General features: G+C 44.0%; 1 long non-coding RNA gene across 1 annotated transcript; it reads left to right on the top strand.

Annotated features, from left to right (window-relative positions):
• The first annotated feature begins 103 nt into the window (after positions 1 to 103).
• Positions 104 to 7,988, top strand: LOC308563859. Its single transcript, XR_013999857.1, has 4 exons — positions 104 to 176; positions 1,928 to 2,035; positions 7,465 to 7,632; positions 7,799 to 7,988. It is a non-coding gene; the product is annotated as an uncharacterized lncRNA (long non-coding RNA).
• Positions 7,989 to 10,843: the final 2,855 nt, after the last annotated feature.

The raw sequence follows: 10,843 nt of genomic DNA on the forward strand, positions 1-10,843 counted from the left end.
GCCAAGGGAATCAAACCTCCCGGGCCGGAAGGGGCGGGGCCGGGGGGCGGGGCGCGGCGCGGGTGCGCGCGGCGCAGGGTCTCAGGGAGGCGGGGCGCGCGCCCGTGCTCGGACCGGAAGCGGGAAGCGCCGGTCTGGGAATAAGAATGTCAAGGGGCCCCTGGGGCAGCTGAGAGGTGAGTTAAGGTCTTGGTCTCCAAACTGGGGTGCGTCTCTCCCAGAGAGCAGGTTGAGATTCTCTAGGAGGCGTGGCCATACAAAGTTTCCGCGTAATTCAACTCTCTTACCTTGTTTCCTAAAATTGACCTGCAGAGAAGTCGCTGGTAGTCACGGTTCTCATCTTAGTCCTGACCCTTCCAAATCTTACTAAAATGTGTTGCCACGAGGAATAAAACTGTCCAAACTGTCCATTAGATAACCCAAGGTACCATAAATACCAACCCAACATCATAACTGAAGTCTTTCTAATACATTTCACTGTTTGGTCATGATGTGATTTTCATCGCTCTATAAATGACAATTGTCATGATCACTTGATCCAGGAGAAAATAAAATTATAGCCAAAGGAAAGAAAAATATTAAGTATAAATATATATGTATTTTTTAAATAGACTCTTTTTGTTAGAACAGTTTTATATGTTCACAGCAAATTTGAGAGGAAGATACAGAGATTTCCCCCTAAACACTCTGCCCCCACACATGCGGAGCCTCCCCCAATATTAACATCTCCTACCAGAGCAGTACATATGTTACAACTAATGAACCTACACTGACATACCACCCAAACGCCATAGTTTACGTTAGGGCTCCCTGTTGGTGGAGTACATTTGATGGGTTTAGACAAATGTATGATGACATGTATCCACTATTATAGTATTGTGCAGAGTAGTTTCGCTGCCCTAAAAATTCTCTGCTCTGCCCGTCTGGGAAGCTGAAGTACAATACGGTGTTGAATAAAAGATTTTCAAGTCAAAAAACTACATTAAGACAATATTCTGTGGAACGGAAATATGAGTAAGGAGAAAAAACGGGAAATAAGCAAGTGATCAAAAACAGGTTGTGTATTTTTGTTTATGTATTTTGTAATGGATATTGGTAGGTATCAAATCACTTCAGTATTTCCCACCCACTGGATATCTTTAAAGGAGTGATGTTACAGCTTTACTTTGAGATGTTTACAATAATCCAACTTTAAAAAATATATACAGGGGTGGGCAAAAATAGGTTTACAGTTGTATGTGAAAAGAGTTTATTCTTATATTATTTATTAATTGTATTTATTTGTATTACAACTGTAAACCTACTTTTGTCCACCCCTGTATTTACAAAAATCATGGTGAGAAAGCCCAGCCATTGTATCTTAGTGGTTGAGTGTTGACCATGAACCCAGAAGTCCCCAGTTCGATTCTGAGTCAGGGTGCATGCCCACGTTTCGGGCTCGATCCCCAGTGCAGGGCTTGCAGGAGGCAGCCGATCAATGATGTTCCTCTCTCATAATGTTTCTAGCTCTCCATCCCTCTCCATTCCTCTCTCTCTAAAATCAGTAAATACATATTTTTTTTTAATTATGGTGAGAAAATTTAGATGTCTATTTAAAGTTTTTCAAAAGTATTTTGAGTCTACACAGTCAAAAGAGTTTATATATTACTGAATTAAGGAGAATATGCTGCAAGAGAGAACAGGCCTGTGCAGGGAGGAAGGGTTCTGTGGGCCTGTGTCCTCGCATGGACAATAAGGAAGTTGCATTATAATTCTGCTCCCTGTTTCACGAGTCACTAACTGGCGGGTCAGGCCATTTAGGACATAACATCTCTACCAATAATAATACCATTAACAGCAATAATAAGACACACTACAATTTTTTGAACTGTTAGTGTGCACTTACATGCATCATCTCTGTAACCAAATGTCCGCCCTTCTCGCACAGGGTAATTTGTGCTGTTCATCCTTTCATCAGTCACCAGTGTCTACCCTATGCCAGACCCTCGGGGTAATGCCATAGAAAGGAAAAAAAGAGATGTTGCTTCTGCCCAAGGTAACTCAAAGACAGAAAAGGCAAATCCATAAACAACTGTCTCTAATAAAGGACCAAAGAGAAGTACTAAATAAAAGTGCGGGCAGCCATGCTGTTTAGAGCTCCAAGAGAGGAGAGATTATTTCTGACCAGGGGATTAAAGTATTTTGTACTGGTGTTAGGCCTTTAAAAAAAATTTGACAAGGGAAGAAAATTCCCCAGACGGGAAGCTATGTGGGCAGAAGCATGGAGGCAAGAAAACACAAGTCTCCTGAGAGAAAGGCATTTTGGGTGGAGCACAGAGGACTAGGTGTGGCAAGAAAAAAAAAGAGCAAGTAAGCAGGGTACCCATTGTGAAGGGCCTTGTATGCCAGGCTGGAGTTGGGAGGGGTGCTGACTATGAAAAGGAGATGAACAGATGCATTTCAGAGAAAGCCCAAAAAGTTCCCATTCCCCCAAAGGAGCAGAAACTTAATCTCAGTCTTTTGGAATCCACCCCACAATTTTCCCCCAGCCCATTAAGATGATGGAGGTGGGCATCTGACCTTTGGTCATCAGCCCATGCCAGTTGCCACCACTATTTCTCTTATTCCTGACAGCCAGGACCCTTCTGGCCAGGAAGCATTCTTTCCCTCTGTGCCACATCTAAGAGCGTGGGAATCAGGCTTCTCCTTCCTTGGAGTGAAGAAATCCCCAAGTTTCAGTTTGGCCTCTTGGGGCTGTTTTCCTGTTATTTCCCCCTTTGTCTTTCCTTTCTCCCAGCCTCAGGGAAACCTCCTCTTTGTTTTGTTTTGTTTTGTTTTGGTTTTGTTTTGTTTTGTTTTTTGTTTTGTTTTTACCTCCTCTTTGTTTGAGGGTAGGTTTGAGATATCCCCCCAGAGAGATTGTATCTGTTCTTGGAGTCTTCTCTAATTATGGAGAGCACACATTTTGGACACCAAAGCAAGAAAGCCTCCTTTGATTTTTCTTACATCTCTATCATACCCCTTCCCTGGGGAACATAGACAACAAAAAAGGCAACACCTTGAATGAAGGAGGCGGGGAAGGGGTGAGTTGAGGGGGGAGAGGCAAACTATATGGACAAAGGAATATTGTTAAACATCTCAAAAAAGTATTACATCATACATAACAACTCAGTACATTTTTAATGGTGTGTGAATGAATGAGCATCCACATTTGCCAAGGAAAAAAGTGATTCTATGTTGTCTCACAGCTCCAGCTCAGCCTGCAAACAGTGTGTGCCTGAGAGTGCCATGGCCATCAGAAGAAAAGGTCATCTGGAGGGTCATCTTCTACTGTAACCAGAGCCCACAGACCACCCTGCTTGGGTACAAACAAATCTTGAAACAGCTTTAACTCTCAGTTCAGAAGCTATCTGTGCCAACCAGGATTCCCAGAATCCCTGAAGCTGGGTTGTAACGTGGAAGGCCCATCCTGTTCACTCAGGAATATTTCTAGATTAAGGCAGGGCAGCAGGTCCAAGATCAGGAAAGTTCAGGCCAGTACATTGGGACCAGATGGGCTGTCGATCAGGCACCTTTGCGCCTGGCTGCCTGGCCTCTGTTTTGCACTCAGTCCTCTTGCCTCCGATGACAGCTGTTGTGGACTCCTCCTTGCCATGAGTTTGTCACAGCAAAGCTGCCTTGGCTCTGCCTCCCCCGTGGCAGGGCTGGCAGAGGCCTCTGGAATGTGTGTCGAACTGAACTGGAAGACGAAGGAGAGGACTCAGCTAAAGCAGTGGCCCTGGCAACAGTAAGAGGGCTTGCTAGCAGTCCTCTAAAGCCTCCAACCCCATAGCGGGGTTTGTGTTGTCACTATGGCCTTGGCAAAGGCATGCAGAGCCCCCAGGGCATCCCAGTGAGTTCACACCCCTCCCACCCCAAGGCCCAGAGGAGCCTGCACCAGGCTTGGAATTTTCAGAATCGGGCCCGGATTCTAAGGCTCTCCACTACACAAACTTGCACCAAGTGCTTGCTGTATATGGAAACGGAGGTGAAAGTGATAGCACTCACTCATTGACCCACCCAACAAATATTTACTGGGCACCAACAAGTCCCTGCTCTCACAAAGCTTACCTTCTAGTGGGCAAGACAGAGAACAAACATGTAAGCAAGGGATTTCATTTCATACCTTGACGCTAAGAAAATGAAGCATGGACAGAGGGTAGAAAGGGATGTGAGGAGAGAATTGCTACTTAAGGTGGTCTGAAAAGTCCACCCTGAGGAGGTAAGGAGAGCAGAGATGTGAAGGGTAAAAAACAGAGCCTGGGGAAAGAACATTCCGCATAGAGGGAACCACAGAGACAGACTCTTGAGCAGGCTCAAGCTCGGCATGTTCAAAGAAGGCCTGCGTGGCTGGAGCGAAGGGAGCAGAGCAGAAGAGCTGGCAGTGAGGTGGAAATGGGAGCCACAGGATTGCACAGGGCCTGCAGCTCAGGGAAGCACTCACTGCAAGTTTCATTCCAAGGATGATGTGAAGTCACACTTGGGGAATGACATGACTTGATTTACATTTTTAAAAGACCAGAAGGCAGCTATGTGGAGAACTGATTGGAAAAGGGAAGGGTTTAAGCAGTAAGACCAATCAGGAAAGCTGTTGCTGTCCACGTGGCCGATGGGGGCCTGGGTTTGGGTGACAGCAGTAGATGATGCTAAGTTGTTGGAATGCTGCATATATTTTGAAGGAAGAACCCACAAGACTTGCTGATGGACTGGATCTTAGGGGGCAAGAAAAAGAGAGGAGTCTATGTAGAAGTGGTATTTAATCTCCAGGATTAGGTGAGATGAAGAGGAAGAGAGTAGAGATGGAGAAGAGGTTTGTGAATTGAACATGGGGCCACGCCACCATGACCTGGTCAGGAAGAGAAGGAGTGACTAAGAAGGTACAAGGACAACCACAAGGTGACTGGGAAGCCTGGGGAGGAAGTGCTTCAAGGAGTGAATGCATCAAAAGCTGCTGATCAATTAAAAGTAAGATAAGAACTGAGAATTAACCATTGGCTAAGTAGGTGGCGACTGTGGGAACCTCTCCATGAAATGCTGGGGGGTTTGCCTCACTGAAGAGGACCACAGAGAAAATGAAAGCTGAAGGAGTGAAGAGTCTGGGAGCATCCCAGCAGGAAGCCCTCAGCTGGCATTTTTTAAGAAACATCTTAATGAAGATTCTCCTCACTGAGGTAGGTAGAGTAGGAAACTAAAGGGGAAGTTAAGACCTCCAGGGACTAGAACAGAGGGAACTTAAACCCCGAGGCTCAAGGAGCAAGAGGAGAAATTGTATTAACTGAAGTTGCGTGAAGAGCCACAGAAAGGGGGCACCTGGAGCCGAAGTTGTCACTGAGGACTCTGCACGCAGTTCAGAAGCTCTGAGTTCTGCGCTCAGAAACACAGCGAAGAGGGGAAGAAGCAGGAAACATGAGTTGGGCTAAATTCCTTGGAAGCCAGCACCTAAGGCAGCCTGGAGATAGAATCCACAGGAGCCAGTTTCCCAGGGGAGGGATGGGAGGAGAGTGGACCTGAGAATGGAGGGGAGCAGGAAAAAAATCAGCACAGCCTTAAGCTGGGGGAGGGAGAGGACAGCAAGTACAGGTGACTCTTACACAGGCCAAAGGGAAGGTAGCGAGGCACGGAAATGGTTAAGAGAAAGCGGAGACATCATATCCCAGCCTCACCACTGTTTTACCATGGACACCATGATTTAATATTCCAGGGTGTTTTGAAAATTAAGTGAGATAATGGATATAAGGTTCTTGGGCTCCATATATTGTAGCTACTGTTTATTACACGCCATAAACATAGTACAAAGACAGAGCATTAGTTTGTTTTAAACATAACTTTGATGTTTAAGAATCATGGTGATTTAATGCAGGTTCAATGAGGAAAACAAGTCCCACTTTCTGGGATCTCAGAAGTGTTTCTCTTGGAAGCTTTGGCTATGTGTGCTGTCACCACCTGGTGGCAGCATACCCCAATAATGGGTCCCATTGTTTGGAAGGGGACTCTTGTCAAAAGTTTATGGACAGAAAGACAACCAGACCTTAAGTGCCTCCTGCTGAAGTGCAGAGCACCACCTTTGAAGTGGCCTTGCCAAAAAAATCAAACCTGAATCCAATTAAAGCTCTGGATGCAACTACCAATTTACAGGAAATAAAGAAAGAGCCATGTTAAACAACCTCATGAGGATGTGAGCAGCAAAACCAGAGTATAGAAATCTTTATAGGACAAACGCCTTAGAAAGAAAAAAGCAAGGAAAAGAGAAAGTTGAAGGATTAACATATTACAATAAAAAGCACTCAGGGAGATGTGAATGCTGACTAAATATTAAATGAAGAAATATATTAAATCATATTAAGGAATCATTGTTCCATTTTGGGGTGGTCATGTTGGTCTTGTGGTTATAGTTTTGAACTATTATGAACAAAGCAATGAACACTTGCATAATCCTGTATAGCCTAACTCCTAAGTAGATTCAGATCCTTTGGATATAGACACCTGGTCTTACTTTGTGCCTTGAACCTGTGTGCCAGGGCCAGGTGAATTCCAGGTGAGCTCTTGAATTCCATGTCTGTAACCTTGGTAACAATTTAAAAAATAGCAAAAGACTTGAACAAACTCTTCACAGAAGATATGTGAACAAGCACATGAAAAGTTTCTCCACATCTTTAGTCATCAGGGAGATGAATATTAAAGCCATAATGAGATATAATTTCACACCCACTGACAATACCAAGAGATTAACAATACCAAATATTGGCAAAGAGAGAGCAACTGGAACTCATACAATGCTGAAGAAAGCATAAAATGGCACAACTACTTCAATAAACTGTTTAGCAAGGGTTTTTAAATAAAGTTAAAAACTCACTTATCCAAAGACCCAGCAATTACACTCCTAGGAAATAAAAGCAAATGTCCACTAGTAATGTTCAAGAGTGTTCATTGCTTTGTTCATAATAGTTCAGAACTCCAAACAACTCCAGTGTCCATCAACAGGGAAATGGTTAAACAAATTGTACAATAGTCATACAATGGAGTACTACTCAGCAGTAAGAAGGAATGAACAGTTAATGCACACAAAAAACACAGATCAATCTCAGAAACGTGTTAAGTGAAAGAAGCATGACACAAAATACTATGTGATTCCATTTATATGCCATTGAAATAGAGACAAAACTAATCTATAGTATAGAAATCAGCCATTTTCTGGGGATTTCGGAGGAAAGGTGCACAAGGATTGACTGAAAAGGGACAGAGGAATGCTGGAACTTTTCGTATTGAACAAATATTCTTAAGTATTAGACTGGCAGTTACCAAGGTGAATAAAATTGTCAAAATTCATAGAACTGTACACGTATGATCTATGCATTTTAATGTATGTAAGTTATACCTTAATTTAAAAATCATGTAAGAAGAAGGCTGGAGGCTCCAAGACCACACGTCATTGATCTCTCTCTGCAGGAGGCTTCTTGACCTTGGCTGAGGTGAGAATGGGCACAGGCTCTGAAGAGCACCCTGACCACAGCTGGTGTTCCAGAGCTTCCTCCTTGAAGGTGGCAAAGTGAGGAAGAGTTTGGAAAACATCAGATAAGGCCGTTCTTTAGCATTGCAGTTCTGCTGGAGTGCAGGGTATGTAAAGGGTAGATTGGGAAACAGAAATGCCAAGGAGCCCCCAAGCTAAAGGGCTTGATCCTTTCTGAAGGCAATGGAATCTGCTGGAGGTTGTGAGCAGAGACTGGTTCTCAAATAAGTGCCTTTACTGATTCACCTTTCATTCCTTCTTAATGCCTTTTAGAATTCACGAAACCTACCAGCTGAAGTTCCTCCTCCTGGATTCTATCCAACTCATAATCTTAGTCCTCTGATGATGAGCAGAAGCATGGAGGCTACTGTTTGCTTTGGATTCAAACTTGTTTTACCCTTTCCTAATAGCAGCGAGATGCTTCCATGGAAAATTTCCAGAGAAGTTTACTTGCTGGCTTCATTTGTCTCATCTCCAGTTCAGTCCTCACACTCTGCAGTCTTATTTCCCATTCCACTATTCTTCTTAGACTGCTCACATAGAACTCCGATTCTATTAATTAGGGCTCTACGTGAGTTTATCTACTGCTGCAGAACAAGTTACCCCAAAACTTAGTTGCATTAAAACGATGACAACCATTTATTATCTTTCATATTTTTTTGTGGGTCAGGGTATCAGAGAGGGCACCACCAGAATGGCTTGTTTCTGCTCCTTGACGTCTCGGATGTCAGCTGGAAGACTTGAAAACTGGAGGCCGAATCACCCACATCTAGTGATTGATTCTATTCTGGCTGTCAGCTGAGAGCTTAGCTGGGATTGCTGGCTAGAATACCTACATGTTTGCTGTCCAAGTGGCTTATGTTTCCTCACAACGTAGTGGTAGGTTACAAAGGCAAGGAGAGCCCGGCTGGTGTGGCTTGGCAGTTGAGCATCGACCTATGATCAGGAGATCGTGGTTCAATTCCCAGTCAGGGCACATGCCCGGATTTCGGGCTTAACTCCCAGCAGGGTGTGTGTAGGAGGCAGCAATGACTCTCTCATCATTGATGCTTCTATCTCTCTGTCCCTTTCCCTTCCTCTCTTTGAGTCAATAAAAATATATTTAAAAACACACAAACAAACAAAGGCAAAGAGAGAACCTCTTTTTATACCTTAGCCTTGGATTTCACATAGCATCACTATAGCATACTCCACTGAGCAGGGCAGTCACAAGCCCCACCCAGACTCTAGGGATGGGAACAGACTCCACCCCTCAGTTGGGGGAGTATAAGTCACAGCACAAAAGAGCATGTGCAATGGGATAAATATATTGATCCAAAGGCATCTTTGGAAAATACGTTCTGCTACAGACTCTTTTGGTTTCATGTTACAAAAAAAATAAGACTAACTGGCGTAAACAAAGAAGAAATTTATTGTCTCACACATGTGAAAACTCCAGGGAGGGGTAAGACTGGCTTCAGATAAGGCTTGAATAAATCTTAGGCTATGTCGACAGATCCCGGTTTCTCTTCATCTCTGAGTTCAGCTTCTGAGATGACTTGGGTCTCAGATTCTCCACTCGTAGTGACAAGATGCTGTCATAGCTTCATCTACATATCTTCTCTTGCTCAATCACTTCAGGAAAAGGAGTCTGTTTCTTTGATATTTCACACAAACATCCTGGAAATTGAGTTTCTTTGGCTCTAATTTTCCCAACTTGGCTCTTGTGCCCATTCCTGAACAATTTGCTGTCATCAAGGAAATGTTCTGAGTGAAATGGCTTAGGCCTGAGTCCCATACCCGCCTTTGAAGCTGGGGCAAGGTCAGCATCACCATACATCACAAGTCTTCTGCAACAGATTAATTCAGCCCAACCCCTGGAGTTTTCACATATGTGAGTCAATAAACTTCTTCCTTATTTAAGCCAGTTAGTCTTGGGTTTTCTCTAACATGAAGCCAAGAGAGTCTGTAGAAGATGGTATTTTCCAAAGATACCTTTGGGTCAATATATTTATCCCACTGCTCATGCTCTTTTACAATGTGACTGATACTCCTCCCACCGAAGTGAGGTTTATATTTCTTACAGAAGAGACTGATAACAATCAGCTGCCCCGCCCTGTGGAGTTTCTACAGCCTGAGGCTCATTAAGAGTCTGAATAACAATCAGTCTCTAGGTGCTTTGAGTCTGCCTGATTTGCTCCTGACCCAGAGCTTGGGAAAAGCAGACCTTGGTGCACAACTTAGTCCTTTCCAAACGCACCCAGCCCCAGCAGAGGGAACCACAAGCTGTGAAGTGCAGAAAGCTTCAAAACAGGGTACTCAAGGCCAGTCACAAACAGCATCTGCCATTGGCCCGTGCCAGAGACAACCCAAAAGCTTGGGAGTCCTAGCAGATCTACCTAATACACAGAAACAAATCCAAACAGGCAGCCAAAATGGGGAGACGAAAAACAAGGCCCAAATGAAAGAACAAAAAATCTGGAGTCACATAGCTACTTGCGTCCATCCAGTGGTTCAATGATTTGGAGTAGGCCTGTAATTCTCTTGATCTTTTTACTATTTCTCACCAAATAGATGCTCCAGTTCCTCTCATCATGGCTGTCTAGACATTATGTCTCCTTTGTGCCATACATCACATTGCCACTGCTTGCTGTAAAGGGATTGGGAAAGTGGATGAGGCAGGCAAGGGAGAAGGGGGTTGGGAATGGTGTTAGGTTATCCAACCCACCATTCTATCGCATCAGCCCCAGGCCATGGAAGTGCCTCTGCTCCATCTGAACCACAGGGCTGAAAGTAAGAAGGGACGTCTCTTTCACAGCAAAATTAGAGAGTGCTTATCATAAGAAGACTAAGGAGATGCTAGAAGGCAAACTTAAACAACCACAACCTCAATGTCCTTTTTTTTTTTTAAAGAGAAACCCTTTTATTTTGATTTTTTTAATATATCTTTATTGATTTCAGAGAGAGGAAAGGAGAGGGAGAGAGAGAGAGATAGAAACATCAATGATGAGAGAGTCATTGATCAGCTGCCTTCTGCACGCCCCGGACTGGGGATGGAGCCCACAACCCGGGCATGTGCCCTGCCCTGACTGGGAATTGAATCCTGATTGCCTGGATCCTAGCTCGATGCTCAACTGCTGAGCCACGCCTGGCCGGGCTCAATGTCCTTTCAGTTCTGCAAAAGTATTTTCTTTCTGTGGAAACCTCAGAAGAAACTCAAGTGACCTCTTACTAGTAATTGCCAAATTCTGTAGAGATTTAAGTAATCTTTGTATTGGATCTCTCTTTTTCATTTGATGCTGTTGATTATTTCCTCCTGTCTGCAACTCATTACTTCTT

This window comes from Miniopterus schreibersii, assembly GCF_964146895.1.
Source record: "Miniopterus schreibersii genome assembly, chromosome: 11".
In the NCBI taxonomy this organism is placed as follows: Eukaryota; Metazoa; Chordata; class Mammalia; order Chiroptera; family Miniopteridae; genus Miniopterus; species Miniopterus schreibersii.